This window comes from Tripterygium wilfordii, chromosome 19 (assembly GCF_013401445.1).
Source record: "Tripterygium wilfordii isolate XIE 37 chromosome 19, ASM1340144v1, whole genome shotgun sequence".
Classification (NCBI taxonomy): domain Eukaryota; kingdom Viridiplantae; phylum Streptophyta; class Magnoliopsida; order Celastrales; family Celastraceae; genus Tripterygium; species Tripterygium wilfordii.
This window is the reverse complement of record NC_052250.1, coordinates 13,487,294-13,501,103: the sequence shown is the minus strand read 5'-3', so window position 1 is coordinate 13,501,103 and position 13,810 is coordinate 13,487,294.

The window sequence follows — 13,810 nt, the reverse complement described above, 5'->3', positions numbered from 1 at the left end:
TTGAGTTGTTTGCTGCATGAATTGCATCATTGTGGTCTCCAAGTCACTCCTCTTTGATGTTTGCTGTGCAGGAGCTGTTGTTTCAGTAGAATTCTGTTCATTCCTCCACGAGAAATTTGGGTGATTTCGCCATGGGTAAGATTGATTTCTCATGTTGAAATTTCCTTGCCCCAAGTAATTGGCTTGTTCTTGGTCCGTCATAGAAGTCAATGGACATGCTTCAGTCACATGGTCATTATTTGAACAAATAGCACACACAATAACTGGCTTTGCTGGCACCGAAGTTTTCATATTCATTCCCTTCATGGCTTCCACAATCATGTCAATTTTTCTATTGATATTTCCCATCTCAGCTTGTACCATAGTGTCAGCACTTACTTCGTACATGCCTTGCTTCCTTGTTGAGCTTCTACCCCGTGTAGAAAATTGTTGAGAATCTTCACTCAATTCTTCGAATAGCTCCATCGCTTCCTCACTACTTTTTCGCATCAACACTCCATTACAAGCTGAGTCAACCTTCATCCTATTAATTTCATTCAACCCTTCATAAAAGTGCAGCACAACATCATCCTTATGCAGATTATGAGTTGGGCAACGAGTTAAGCGGCTCTTGAAATCTTTCCAAGCCTCATAGAATAAATCACCTTCTTTTTGCTGAAAATTTTGAATTTCTCGCACCAGCTGCTTGGTTCTATGGGCTGGGAAAAATTCCCTTAAAAACTTAGTTGCCATCTGCTCCCACGTGCCAATAGTACCTGCTTCAATAGAGTTGTACCACATCTTGGCTCCTCCTCTAAGAGTGAATGGAAAGAGCACCAATTTCAGATTATCAGTAGATATCCCTGTCATGTGTTGAGTACGACAAAGATCAGTAAAATCCTTCAGATGTTGGTGTGGATCTTCATCAAACCGCCCCTCATAATGTGGTACAGAGTTCAGCAATTGAGGTGACAGGCTGACATTAGCAGCTCCCGTAGGTTGATATGTAATACATGATGGCTGGGTAATGTTCTGCGGGATGTATCTGTTCATCATGGGTATCCTTGCATTACCCGCTGCATTCCCAGCACCACCAGCAATTTGAATCTCATGATTGTGTGGGTTTTCAGCCATGTTTCTTTGTCTCAAAGCTCTAGTTGTTCTCTCAATTTCTGGGTCAAATTCTTCTAATGGTTGATGTTGAGAACGAGTGTTGACCATACAATGTAAGAGACAATTCTGGACCTGCACAAGAAATTTTTTTTTTTTTTTTTTTTTTAAAGTAAGTTTCAGTAGGATAAATCAACTAAATACTTAACTACACACTATTGCCGTAAGAAACAACTGATAATAAACTTAACAGTCCCCGGCAACGGCGCCAAAAACTTGATCGATACTTTTTATTGCAAGAAATACTTGCAACTCAATACCGACGGGTTTATCCCAATCGCAAGTGTACGTGCCAACTGACAGTATAATAGTGAAAGGGGTCGAATCCACGAGGACTGTATTAATTACCAACTATAACTACTAACAATAGTGCAAATTAAATTCGGATGCTTCTAATATTAACTAGCAATAAAATTTAGATAAATATCAATGGATGAAAAACTAGCTTGGGTTTGGCTTGCCAACTACCTCCACCTGTGCACACAGATTAATATGCAATCACACAATTTAAAAGTCTAACAATGTCAATTGAAAGGCCTTGGTCCAGCTGCAGTCAATTAGATTTCCCTAAACAACGATCCTGACTTTGGTCCAGTTGCAAGATCTTTTCTTATCAAAGGAGTCTTGGTTGGTCTATCCTAAGAGTTTCCTAAGACAAGCATAAGCACTAGGAAATCGACAGTTGCACAATCTAGGATAATGGTCTATTACCCAATCAATTATGTCCTATGTTCCCAAAACTTGGATCTTACGCAAGTTCTTGTTACTTCGTCAAACACCGGGTCATGGTCAGCCGAATATGTTTAACTAACAATTCCTAAAATTATGATGTTGATCAGGCATGCATAACAATAGGAAATAAACAATTAATCCAGAGAACAAAGAATTAAACTTAGTCTGATTGTCAATTAAATATGTGCACAAGGTTTATGGTAGAAGTATTACCAAACCCTAGCTAGAAAAGAGTTTAGCTACACATGCTTAAAATTAAAACCATATAAATACTCATAGACAATGTTCAAATCAATGGAAGAGTAGAAATTTGCTGAAGAATTGATGTGCCCAGCTTTGATGTTGCTTCTCCTCCTTCCTGCCGACACCCACTTCCTCAATCTTTGGTCTTCGGCTGCGCAAGGTAAAAGTCTCCCTTTTTTCTCAGCTTAACACGCCTTATATAGTCTTTAGCAAGCCCTAAACTGGCCCAATTGTCCTTGCCACGTCAGCAACTTAATTAACACAAGTCTGGTTCCCACGTTCTGCGGCCGCGACAAGTTGCAAAACAGGTTACAAATTCTGTCCAGTAATGAATTTATTCTCCCGCAGTACCTGTGCATAAAAACACCAATGTGGGTAGTATTTTGCACTAAACAACATAGAAAAATAGTAATTTTAAGCCCGTAAAAGTAGGTGTATTTTACACCCAACATTATTCATTTTAAATCACTCTTCACACATATTTATTCTTTATAAACCATCGTCATTGATTCTTTGTACGCGTTGCAAGACTTTCACTTATCTATTACTCGATTGAGTGATGTCAATTCGATGTGAAATATTATCCAGAGTTGTGAGATTGGTCAAGCGAGAAAATTTATATTATTGTTTTTTTTAATTTATTTCTTCAATCATATTTGGATATGAGTACAATTGTGACCATTTAATCATCTTCCCGTTAAAAAGAACCCTGTAATCTTTATTTATTTTTTTGTCTGGAACCCTGTAATCTTTAAGTTCATAATAGTAATTGTCTCCCTGTATTGAGGGCTTGAAGTTGGGTTTTATCCAAGTATGAAATTTGGGCCGCTGACTCTGAGATGCCCAGTCTTTGGGCTTCTTTGTTAACTGGCTCGGCCCAATATTCTGCTCAAAGCTTGCACCCAAAACTAACGGCCCGTTCTCGATAATTTTTAACATGGACTTGAAGCCTGGCTGGGTCCAAATATGAAAAGGTTCAAGTCAATGCCCCTCTTGTTTAAATGGCCCAGACCAGTGAGTGGTTTGAGAAATTCTATCTACACGTCACTAATCTACTATATTTATTCCACTTTTTAAACATTATAAGTTTACACAAAAAAATTTTAAGGGCTTGCCCGTTTGAGGTGTTCAGGGGTGTTGGGTTGAGAGGTATTCGGGACGAACACCTTTCAACCCTTGACTGTTTCAGACGTTTGAGATTGTTGAGACAAAATCTCTCTATAAGGCTATATATAAAAATCCCAACCCCTCCCAACCCAACACCTCCCAACCAACACTCCTGAACACCTCAAACGGGCAAGCCCTAAGTTTACACATAAAATTTTGATAAATATACGAAAAGACCCTTGTTTTGTACAATATTAAGAATGAGTTTGTTAAGTTTACACACAAATTAACTACAACTCAATATTCTCCTCCCTCACCGATTTCATCATATCCAAACGACTTTGTTTGGCTCTATCACCAATTCTTATACAGTCAATGTCTATCCTCCCCAACTTACGTTGTCCACACTTGTCCATGTGACGCAGTAAGAAACGATCAACTGAAATATAAGCGTAAATCCTCAAGAACAAACTCGGAATCCACTAAGGGAAATTGGTTGTAAACCAAAGAGTTTATTAACTTCAATGACAATCCAAAATTGAGAGAATTAACCCAATTTTTTTTCTTTTTAGAAAGGTAATCTCCCCTGTCTTTAGGTGCAAGAGGTAGAAGAGAAAATTAGGGGTTGCGGCGGCTGTAGGGCCTGGCACCAACCCTACTCCATATATATATTTATCTTCTTCTTTTTTTTTTTTTTTTTTTTTTTTTTTTTTTTTGAATTGGCATGGGTCACCGCTTAATTGTATACACTTCAGGCCACACTTAGGCTGCACAAAGGCTACAAAGTCCCCAGCACTCTACTTATACACTTCTCTCCACTGTTCAGATTTCTCCATTCAACACCACACTTAGACTCCTCATAACCTTCCAAACACCTTGACCATAGCCTCATGATGGATACTATTTTATGACTTATGACACAGGCATAACACATCACATAGATGGGAAGGTTTATCACAAGAGCAGAGAAATTCAATGAAAGGATTGGAAGCAACAGCTGGGTTCAAGGTAGGCCAAAAATTAACAAAGAATGCCTTCATCACTTTCAAAGAACAAAAACATAGTATTTACTTCAGATGGTCTAATGCAAGTTCTAGCTATACAAAGTCATGAAATTCATAGCACACAAAATTTTCTGAAGGCTCCTCACAAGCTAATTGGTGCTGTAAATAATGTGTAAACTAAGCAGACATTCATTGCAAAAGGTCATGCAAATACTCACACCATCAGTCTCAAAAGCACTTCATAACAATTAAGCACAAGTATGCCAATTCTCTTCTAAAAACACTAATTTTTTTTCTTTTTTTTCAAAACTTTTCGGCAAAAGCAAATTCCCTCTCCCCCAAACTTGAAATTGACATTGTCCTCAATGTTTAAAAAGAAAAACAAACAGAAATTTTGCAATGACGAAACCAACGAACACAAATAAATGAAGGAAAAGGAAGAGAGACTTAGCTGATTTAAGTTGTCAAAAATATGCTTCTCTTCCACATGGGTTACCTCCCATGAAGTGCTAAATTTATTGTCTTCAGCCGGACATAGCCTTAGATTCGGTCAGACATCAATAGAGTGGAGATATACCACTTCATCCACAGTAACTTGTACATTCTCCCAATAAGGCTTCACTCGATGGCCATTAACCTTAAACGTGTGATCAGAATCTTGATGTTTTAACTCTAATGCACCATGAGGGAACACAGCTTGTATCACATATGGGCCATGCCACTTTGATTTGAGTTTTCCCGGAAACAATTTCAAACGAGAGTTATACACCAGCACCTTCTGTCCTACAGAAAAAATTTTCCGTACAAGCTTCTTGTCATGGTACTGCTTCGCGCGCTCCTTGTATAATTTGGCATTCTCATAGGCTTCATGCCGTAATTCTTCAAGCTCGTTCAGTTGCAAACGACGCCTGTCTCCAGCTGCCTTTATGTCAAAATTTAGCTTTTTAATAGCCCAATAAGCTCGATGCTCTAATTCAACTGGCAAGTGACACTCTTTCCCATAAACCAACCGGAATGGAGACATCCCAATGGGTGTTTTGTATGCAGTCCTGTAGGCCCACAAAGCATCAGTCAAACGAAGAGACCAATCTTTTCTATTTGGATTCACCGTCTTCTCTAGAATGGCCTTGATTTCTCTATTGCTTATCTCCACTTGCCCACTCGTCTGAGGATGATATGGGGTTCCCACACGGTGAGTGATCCCATATTTCTTCATTAGGGCCGAACATGCATAATTATTGAAGTGCCTGCCACCATCACTAATGATTGCTCGTGGCATCCCAAAACGAGAGAAAATATTGTCCTGCAAAAACTTCACAACCACTCGATGATCATTAGTTCTTGAGGGGACAGCCTCGACCCATTTGGACACATAATCAACACCAACTAAAATATATTCAAAGCCAAAAGAGTTAGGAAAAGGGCCCATGAAGTCAATTCCCCATACATCAAAAAGTTCAAGGACTTGAATACTTGTTAAAGGCATTTGATCTCTGGCAGCTATGTTACCGGTCCTTTGGCATCTGTCACAAGTCTTACAAAAACTCCAAGCATCTTTAAAAATAGTAGGCCAATAAAATCCAGCGTGGAATACCTTAAGTGCAGTCTTTTTAGGCCCAAAGTGGCCTCCACATGCATAGGCATGACAATGAGTCAAGATCTCTTGTTGTTCACATTGTGCTACACATCTACGAATAATTTGATCCGGGCATATCTTGAAAAGGTAAGGATCATCCCATATATAATAACTAGCCCGTGAAATTATCCGCTTCCTTTCCTGATAAGACAAATCAGTAGGAAAAGAATTAGTAACAAGATAATTCACAATGTCGGCATACCATGGCAGTGTGTTTATGGACAGGAGCTGTTCATCCGGGAAAGAGTCACCCAAAGGAAGTTCTTCATGTTCATTGTCAGGTAGCAGCCGAGAAAGATGATCGGCAACTACATTCTCACTTCCCTTTTTATCTTTAATCTCCAAGTCGAACTCCTGCAAAAGAAGTACCCAGCGTATTAACCTAGGCTTGGCATCCTTTTTAGTCATTAAATACCTCAACGCAGCATGGTCCGTATACACAATAACTCGGGAGCCAATGAGGTAAGATCTGAATTTTTCCAATGCAAAAATCACCGCCAATAATTCTTTTTCCGTTGTTGAGTAATTCAGCTGAGCATCATTCATGGTGCGAGAAGCATAATAGATGGCATATGGTGTCTTATTTTTCCGCTGCCCCAGAACAGCCCCCAAGGAGTAATCGCTTGCATCGCACATTAACTCAAATGGAAACTCCCAATCAGGTACTTGCATAATAGGAGCTGAGGTGAGTGCTTCCTTTAATTTGTCAAAAGCTGTTCTGCACTCATTTGTCCATACAAAATCAGCATCCTTTGTCAGCAATACACACAAAGGTTGGGAAATCTTGGAAAAGTCTTTAATAAATCTCCGGTAGAATCCCGCATGACCAAGAAAACTCCGCACACCTTTTACTGTTGTAGGATGGGGCAGCTTTGAAATGACTTCGATTTTCGCCTTGTCCACTTCAATGCCACGGCTGGAAATCAAATGACCCAACACAATTCCCTCTTGCACCATGAAGTGACATTTTTCCCAATTCAAAACAAGGTTGGTTTCTTCACACCTCTCTAACACCAACCTCAAATGCTCAAGACATTCATCAAAATCAGCTCCAAATACACTGAAATCATCCATGAAAACTTCAATAAACTTCTCTACCATGTCAGAGAAAATACTCATCATACATCTTTGGAATGTAGCTGGTGCGTTGCACAACCCAAACGGCATCCTTCGGTATGCAAAAGTGCCATATGGACATGTGAACGTAGTCTTCTCTTGGTCCTCAGGTGCTATGGCAATCTGATTGTATCCACTATAGCCGTCAAGAAAGCAATAATGACTATGCCCAGCTAGTCTCTCCAACATCTGATCGATGAATGGTAGCGGAAAGTGGTCTTTTCGAGTTTCGTTGTTCAACTTCCTATAATCAATACACACTCTCCATCCCGTGGTCATTCGTGTAGGTATCAATTCATTATTTTCATTCTTCACTACAGTAATGCCACTTTTCTTTGGTACTACATGAATTGGACTGACCCACTTGCTATCTGAAATCGGATAAATTACCCCCACATCAAGTAGCTTTAGAACTTCAGCTTTGACAACCTCCTTCATATGTGGATTCAACCTCCTTTGTGCTTCTCGGGTAGGCTTTGCATTATTTTCCAGAAAAATCTGATGCATACATCTTGACGGGCTGATGCCTTTTATGTCCGCAATGGTCCAACCAAGAGCTGTTTTGTGCTGTCTCAAAATTCGGATCAACTTTCCCTCCTCCCCCAAACTTAGATTTGCAGCCACTATCACTGGTAAAGTGCTATGTTCACCCAAGTAGATGTATTTCAAGTGACTTGGCAGCTGCTTCAGCTCCAACTTGGGTGCTTTAACTGTGGAAGGAACCAGAGATGCATTAGTAGGTGTCAGTTGCTCAAATGGAGGCGTATTCTTACCACCATAAGGCCGGTCCAACTGGAATGCTTGGATGGCCTCCTCTATACGGTCATCCTCCAACTCTCCCTCCAAAATTGTCTTCTCATTCAAACCATACGCCACCACTGCTTCAATTGGATCCACTCTAGTAACCTGAAAAACCTCACTCACAAGATCATGTGTAGTGTCAACATTAAAACAATCACTATGATCATCATGAGATTTAAGTGCATCAAACACACGAAATTCCAATTCTTTGTCATTTACTTGCATAGTTACAGTCCCTTTTTTCACATTAATATTCATGTCAGCAGTAACCATAAAAGGTCGTCCAAGTATGATAGGCAAAGATGCTGATCTAGGACTATCCTCCATATCCAACACAACAAAATCAGCAGGCAAGATCAAGTCATTTACAGTCACCAGAACATCCTCTAAAATTCCCTTGGGTCTTTTAACACTACGGTCAGCTAGTTGCAGTGTTATAGAAGTCTCTTGAAGCTCTCCCAACCCAAGTTTTTCATAGACAGAGTAAGGTAACAAATTAATACTTGCTCCTAAGTCTAATAATGCCTTTTCAAAAAATTGATTTCCCACTTTACATGGGATGGTAAAACTACCAGGATCTTTGAGTTTTGGTGGGAGTTTGTTTAACAACACAGCACTGACCTCTTCTTTCAAAGCAATTTTTTCATGAGTAGCAAATTTTCTCTTTTTAGTACAACATTCTTTAAGAAATTTAGCGTAAGATGGAATTTGTTTAATAGCATCAAGCAATGGAATATTAATTTCAACCTTCCGCAAATTCTCAAAAATATCAACTGCTTTAGAATCAGTGTTCTTTTTGGCAAACCTTTGCGGGAAAGGTGGAGGATCTCTTTCCCATTCCTGTGTCTCCACTGGTGCAGTTTTGCGGCCCATTTGTACCCTGTCTGTAGCTTTACTGCAATTTGTAGACTCTGTTTTCAACTGCTCTGTCTTGTTGATTTGCTTGCCACTTCTGAGAGTTGTGATAGCTTTCAATTGTTCTGGTTGCCCAGCTGGGTTATTCAAGGGCTGCGAAGGTAATTCTCCCTTCTTTCGTTCACTCATCTCCTTAGCCATTTGTCCCACTTGAGTCTCCAATTTTTGGATGGCTTGAGTTGTTTGCTGCATGAATTGCATCATTGTGGTCTCCAAGTCACTCCTCTTTGATGTTTGCTGTGCAGGAGCTGTTGTTTCAGTAGAATTCTGTTCATTCCTCCACGAGAAATTTGGGTGATTTCGCCATGGGTAAGATTGATTTCTCATGTTGAAATTTCCTTGCCCCAAGTAATTGGCTTGTTCTTGGTCCGTCATAGAAGTCAATGGACATGCTTCAGTCACATGGTCATTATTTGAACAAATAGCACACACAATAACTGGCTTTGCTGGCACCGAAGTTTTCATATTCATTCCCTTCATGGCTTCCACAATCATGTCAATTTTTCTATTGATATTTCCCATCTCAGCTTGTACCATAGTGTCAGCACTTACTTCGTACATGCCTTGCTTCCTTGTTGAGCTTCTACCCCGTGTAGAAAATTGTTGAGAATCTTCACTCAATTCTTCGAATAGCTCCATCGCTTCCTCACTACTTTTTCGCATCAACACTCCATTACAAGCTGAGTCAACCTTCATCCTATTAATTTCATTCAACCCTTCATAAAAGTGCAGCACAACATCATCCTTATGCAGATTATGAGTTGGGCAACGAGTTAAGCGGCTCTTGAAATCTTTCCAAGCCTCATAGAATAAATCACCTTCTTTTTGCTGAAAATTTTGAATTTCTCGCACCAGCTGCTTGGTTCTATGGGCTGGGAAAAATTCCCTTAAAAACTTAGTTGCCATCTGCTCCCACGTGCCAATAGTACCTGCTTCAATAGAGTTGTACCACATCTTGGCTCCTCCTCTAAGAGTGAATGGAAAGAGCACCAATTTCAGATTATCAGTAGATATCCCTGTCATGTGTTGAGTACGACAAAGATCAGTAAAATCCTTCAGATGTTGGTGTGGATCTTCATCAAACCGCCCCTCATAATGTGGTACAGAGTTCAGCAATTGAGGTGACAGGCTGACATTAGCAGCTCCCGTAGGTTGATATGTAATACATGATGGCTGGGTAATGTTCTGCGGGATGTATCTGTTCATCATGGGTATCCTTGCATTACCCGCTGCATTCCCAGCACCACCAGCAATTTGAATCTCATGATTGTGTGGGTTTTCAGCCATGTTTCTTTGTCTCAAAGCTCTAGTTGTTCTCTCAATTTCTGGGTCAAATTCTTCTAATGGTTGATGTTGAGAACGAGTGTTGACCATACAATGTAAGAGACAATTCTGGACCTGCACAAGAAATTTTTTTTTTTTTTTTTTTTTTAAAGTAAGTTTCAGTAGGATAAATCAACTAAATACTTAACTACACACTATTGCCGTAAGAAACAACTGATAATAAACTTAACAGTCCCCGGCAACGGCGCCAAAAACTTGATCGATACTTTTTATTGCAAGAAATACTTGCAACTCAATACCGACGGGTTTATCCCAATCGCAAGTGTACGTGCCAACTGACAGTATAATAGTGAAAGGGGTCGAATCCACGAGGACTGTATTAATTACCAACTATAACTACTAACAATAGTGCAAATTAAATTCGGATGCTTCTAATATTAACTAGCAATAAAATTTAGATAAATATCAATGGATGAAAAACTAGCTTGGGTTTGGCTTGCCAACTACCTCCACCTGTGCACACAGATTAATATGCAATCACACAATTTAAAAGTCTAACAATGTCAATTGAAAGGCCTTGGTCCAGCTGCAGTCAATTAGATTTCCCTAAACAACGATCCTGACTTTGGTCCAGTTGCAAGATCTTTTCTTATCAAAGGAGTCTTGGTTGGTCTATCCTAAGAGTTTCCTAAGACAAGCATAAGCACTAGGAAATCGACAGTTGCACAATCTAGGATAATGGTCTATTACCCAATCAATTATGTCCTATGTTCCCAAAACTTGGATCTTACGCAAGTTCTTGTTACTTCGTCAAACACCGGGTCATGGTCAGCCGAATATGTTTAACTAACAATTCCTAAAATTATGATGTTGATCAGGCATGCATAACAATAGGAAATAAACAATTAATCCAGAGAACAAAGAATTAAACTTAGTCTGATTGTCAATTAAATATGTGCACAAGGTTTATGGTAGAAGTATTACCAAACCCTAGCTAGAAAAGAGTTTAGCTACACATGCTTAAAATTAAAACCATATAAATACTCATAGACAATGTTCAAATCAATGGAAGAGTAGAAATTTGCTGAAGAATTGATGTGCCCAGCTTTGATGTTGCTTCTCCTCCTTCCTGCCGACACCCACTTCCTCAATCTTTGGTCTTCGGCTGCGCAAGGTAAAAGTCTCCCTTTTTTCTCAGCTTAACACGCCTTATATAGTCTTTAGCAAGCCCTAAACTGGCCCAATTGTCCTTGCCACGTCAGCAACTTAATTAACACAAGTCTGGTTCCCACGTTCTGCGGCCGCGACAAGTTGCAAAACAGGTTACAAATTCTGTCCAGTAATGAATTTATTCTCCCGCAGTACCTGTGCATAAAAACACCAATGTGGGTAGTATTTTGCACTAAACAACATAGAAAAATAGTAATTTTAAGCCCGTAAAAGTAGGTGTATTTTACACCCAACATTATTCATTTTAAATCACTCTTCACACATATTTATTCTTTATAAACCATCGTCATTGATTCTTTGTACGCGTTGCAAGACTTTCACTTATCTATTACTCGATTGAGTGATGTCAATTCGATGTGAAATATTATCCAGAGTTGTGAGATTGGTCAAGCGAGAAAATTTATATTATTGTTTTTTTTAATTTATTTCTTCAATCATATTTGGATATGAGTACAATTGTGACCATTTAATCATCTTCCCGTTAAAAAGAACCCTGTAATCTTTATTTATTTTTTTGTCTGGAACCCTGTAATCTTTAAGTTCATAATAGTAATTGTCTCCCTGTATTGAGGGCTTGAAGTTGGGTTTTATCCAAGTATGAAATTTGGGCCGCTGACTCTGAGATGCCCAGTCTTTGGGCTTCTTTGTTAACTGGCTCGGCCCAATATTCTGCTCAAAGCTTGCACCCAAAACTAACGGCCCGTTCTCGATAATTTTTAACATGGACTTGAAGCCTGGCTGGGTCCAAATATGAAAAGGTTCAAGTCAATGCCCCTCTTGTTTAAATGGCCCAGACCAGTGAGTGGTTTGAGAAATTCTATCTACACGTCACTAATCTACTATATTTATTCCACTTTTTAAACATTATAAGTTTACACAAAAAAATTTTAAGGGCTTGCCCGTTTGAGGTGTTCAGGGGTGTTGGGTTGAGAGGTATTCGGGACGAACACCTTTCAACCCTTGACTGTTTCAGACGTTTGAGATTGTTGAGACAAAATCTCTCTATAAGGCTATATATAAAAATCCCAACCCCTCCCAACCCAACACCTCCCAACCAACACTCCTGAACACCTCAAACGGGCAAGCCCTAAGTTTACACATAAAATTTTGATAAATATACGAAAAGACCCTTGTTTTGTACAATATTAAGAATGAGTTTGTTAAGTTTACACACAAATTAACTACAACTCAATATTCTCCTCCCTCACCGATTTCATCATATCCAAACGACTTTGTTTGGCTCTATCACCAATTCTTATACAGTCAATGTCTATCCTCCCCAACTTACGTTGTCCACACTTGTCCATGTGACGCAGTAAGAAACGATCAACTGAAATATAAGCGTAAATCCTCAAGAACAAACTCGGAATCCACTAAGGGAAATTGGTTGTAAACCAAAGAGTTTATTAACTTCAATGACAATCCAAAATTGAGAGAATTAACCCAATTTTTTTTCTTTTTAGAAAGGTAATCTCCCCTGTCTTTAGGTGCAAGAGGTAGAAGAGAAAATTAGGGGTTGCGGCGGCTGTAGGGCCTGGCACCAACCCTACTCCATATATATATTTATCTTCTTCTTTTTTTTTTTTTTTTTTTTTTTTTTTTTTTTTTTGAATTGGCATGGGTCACCGCTTAATTGTATACACTTCAGGCCACACTTAGGCTGCACAAAGGCTACAAAGTCCCCAGCACTCTACTTATACACTTCTCTCCACTGTTCAGATTTCTCCATTCAACACCACACTTAGACTCCTCATAACCTTCCAAACACCTTGACCATAGCCTCATGATGGATACTATTTTATGACTTATGACACAGGCATAACACATCACATAGATGGGAAGGTTTATCACAAGAGCAGAGAAATTCAATGAAAGGATTGGAAGCAACAGCTGGGTTCAAGGTAGGCCAAAAATTAACAAAGAATGCCTTCATCACTTTCAAAGAACAAAAACATAGTATTTACTTCAGATGGTCTAATGCAAGTTCTAGCTATACAAAGTCATGAAATTCATAGCACACAAAATTTTCTGAAGGCTCCTCACAAGCTAATTGGTGCTGTAAATAATGTGTAAACTAAGCAGACATTCATTGCAAAAGGTCATGCAAATACTCACACCATCAGTCTCAAAAGCACTTCATAACAATTAAGCACAAGTATGCCAATTCTCTTCTAAAAACACTAATTTTTTTTCTTTTTTTTCAAAACTTTTCGGCAAAAGCAAATTCCCTCTCCCCCAAACTTGAAATTGACATTGTCCTCAATGTTTAAAAAGAAAAACAAACAGAAATTTTGCAATGACGAAACCAACGAACACAAATAAATGAAGGAAAAGGAAGAGAGACTTAGCTGATTTAAGTTGTCAAAAATATGCTTCTCTTCCACATGGGTTACCTCCCATGAAGTGCTAAATTTATTGTCTTCAGCCGGACATAGCCTTAGATTCGGTCAGACATCAATAGAGTGGAGATATACCACTTCATCCACAGTAACTTGTACATTCTCCCAATAAGGCTTCACTCGATGGCCATTAACCTTAAACGTGTGATCAGAATCTTGATGTTTTAACTCTAATGCACCATGAGGGAACACAG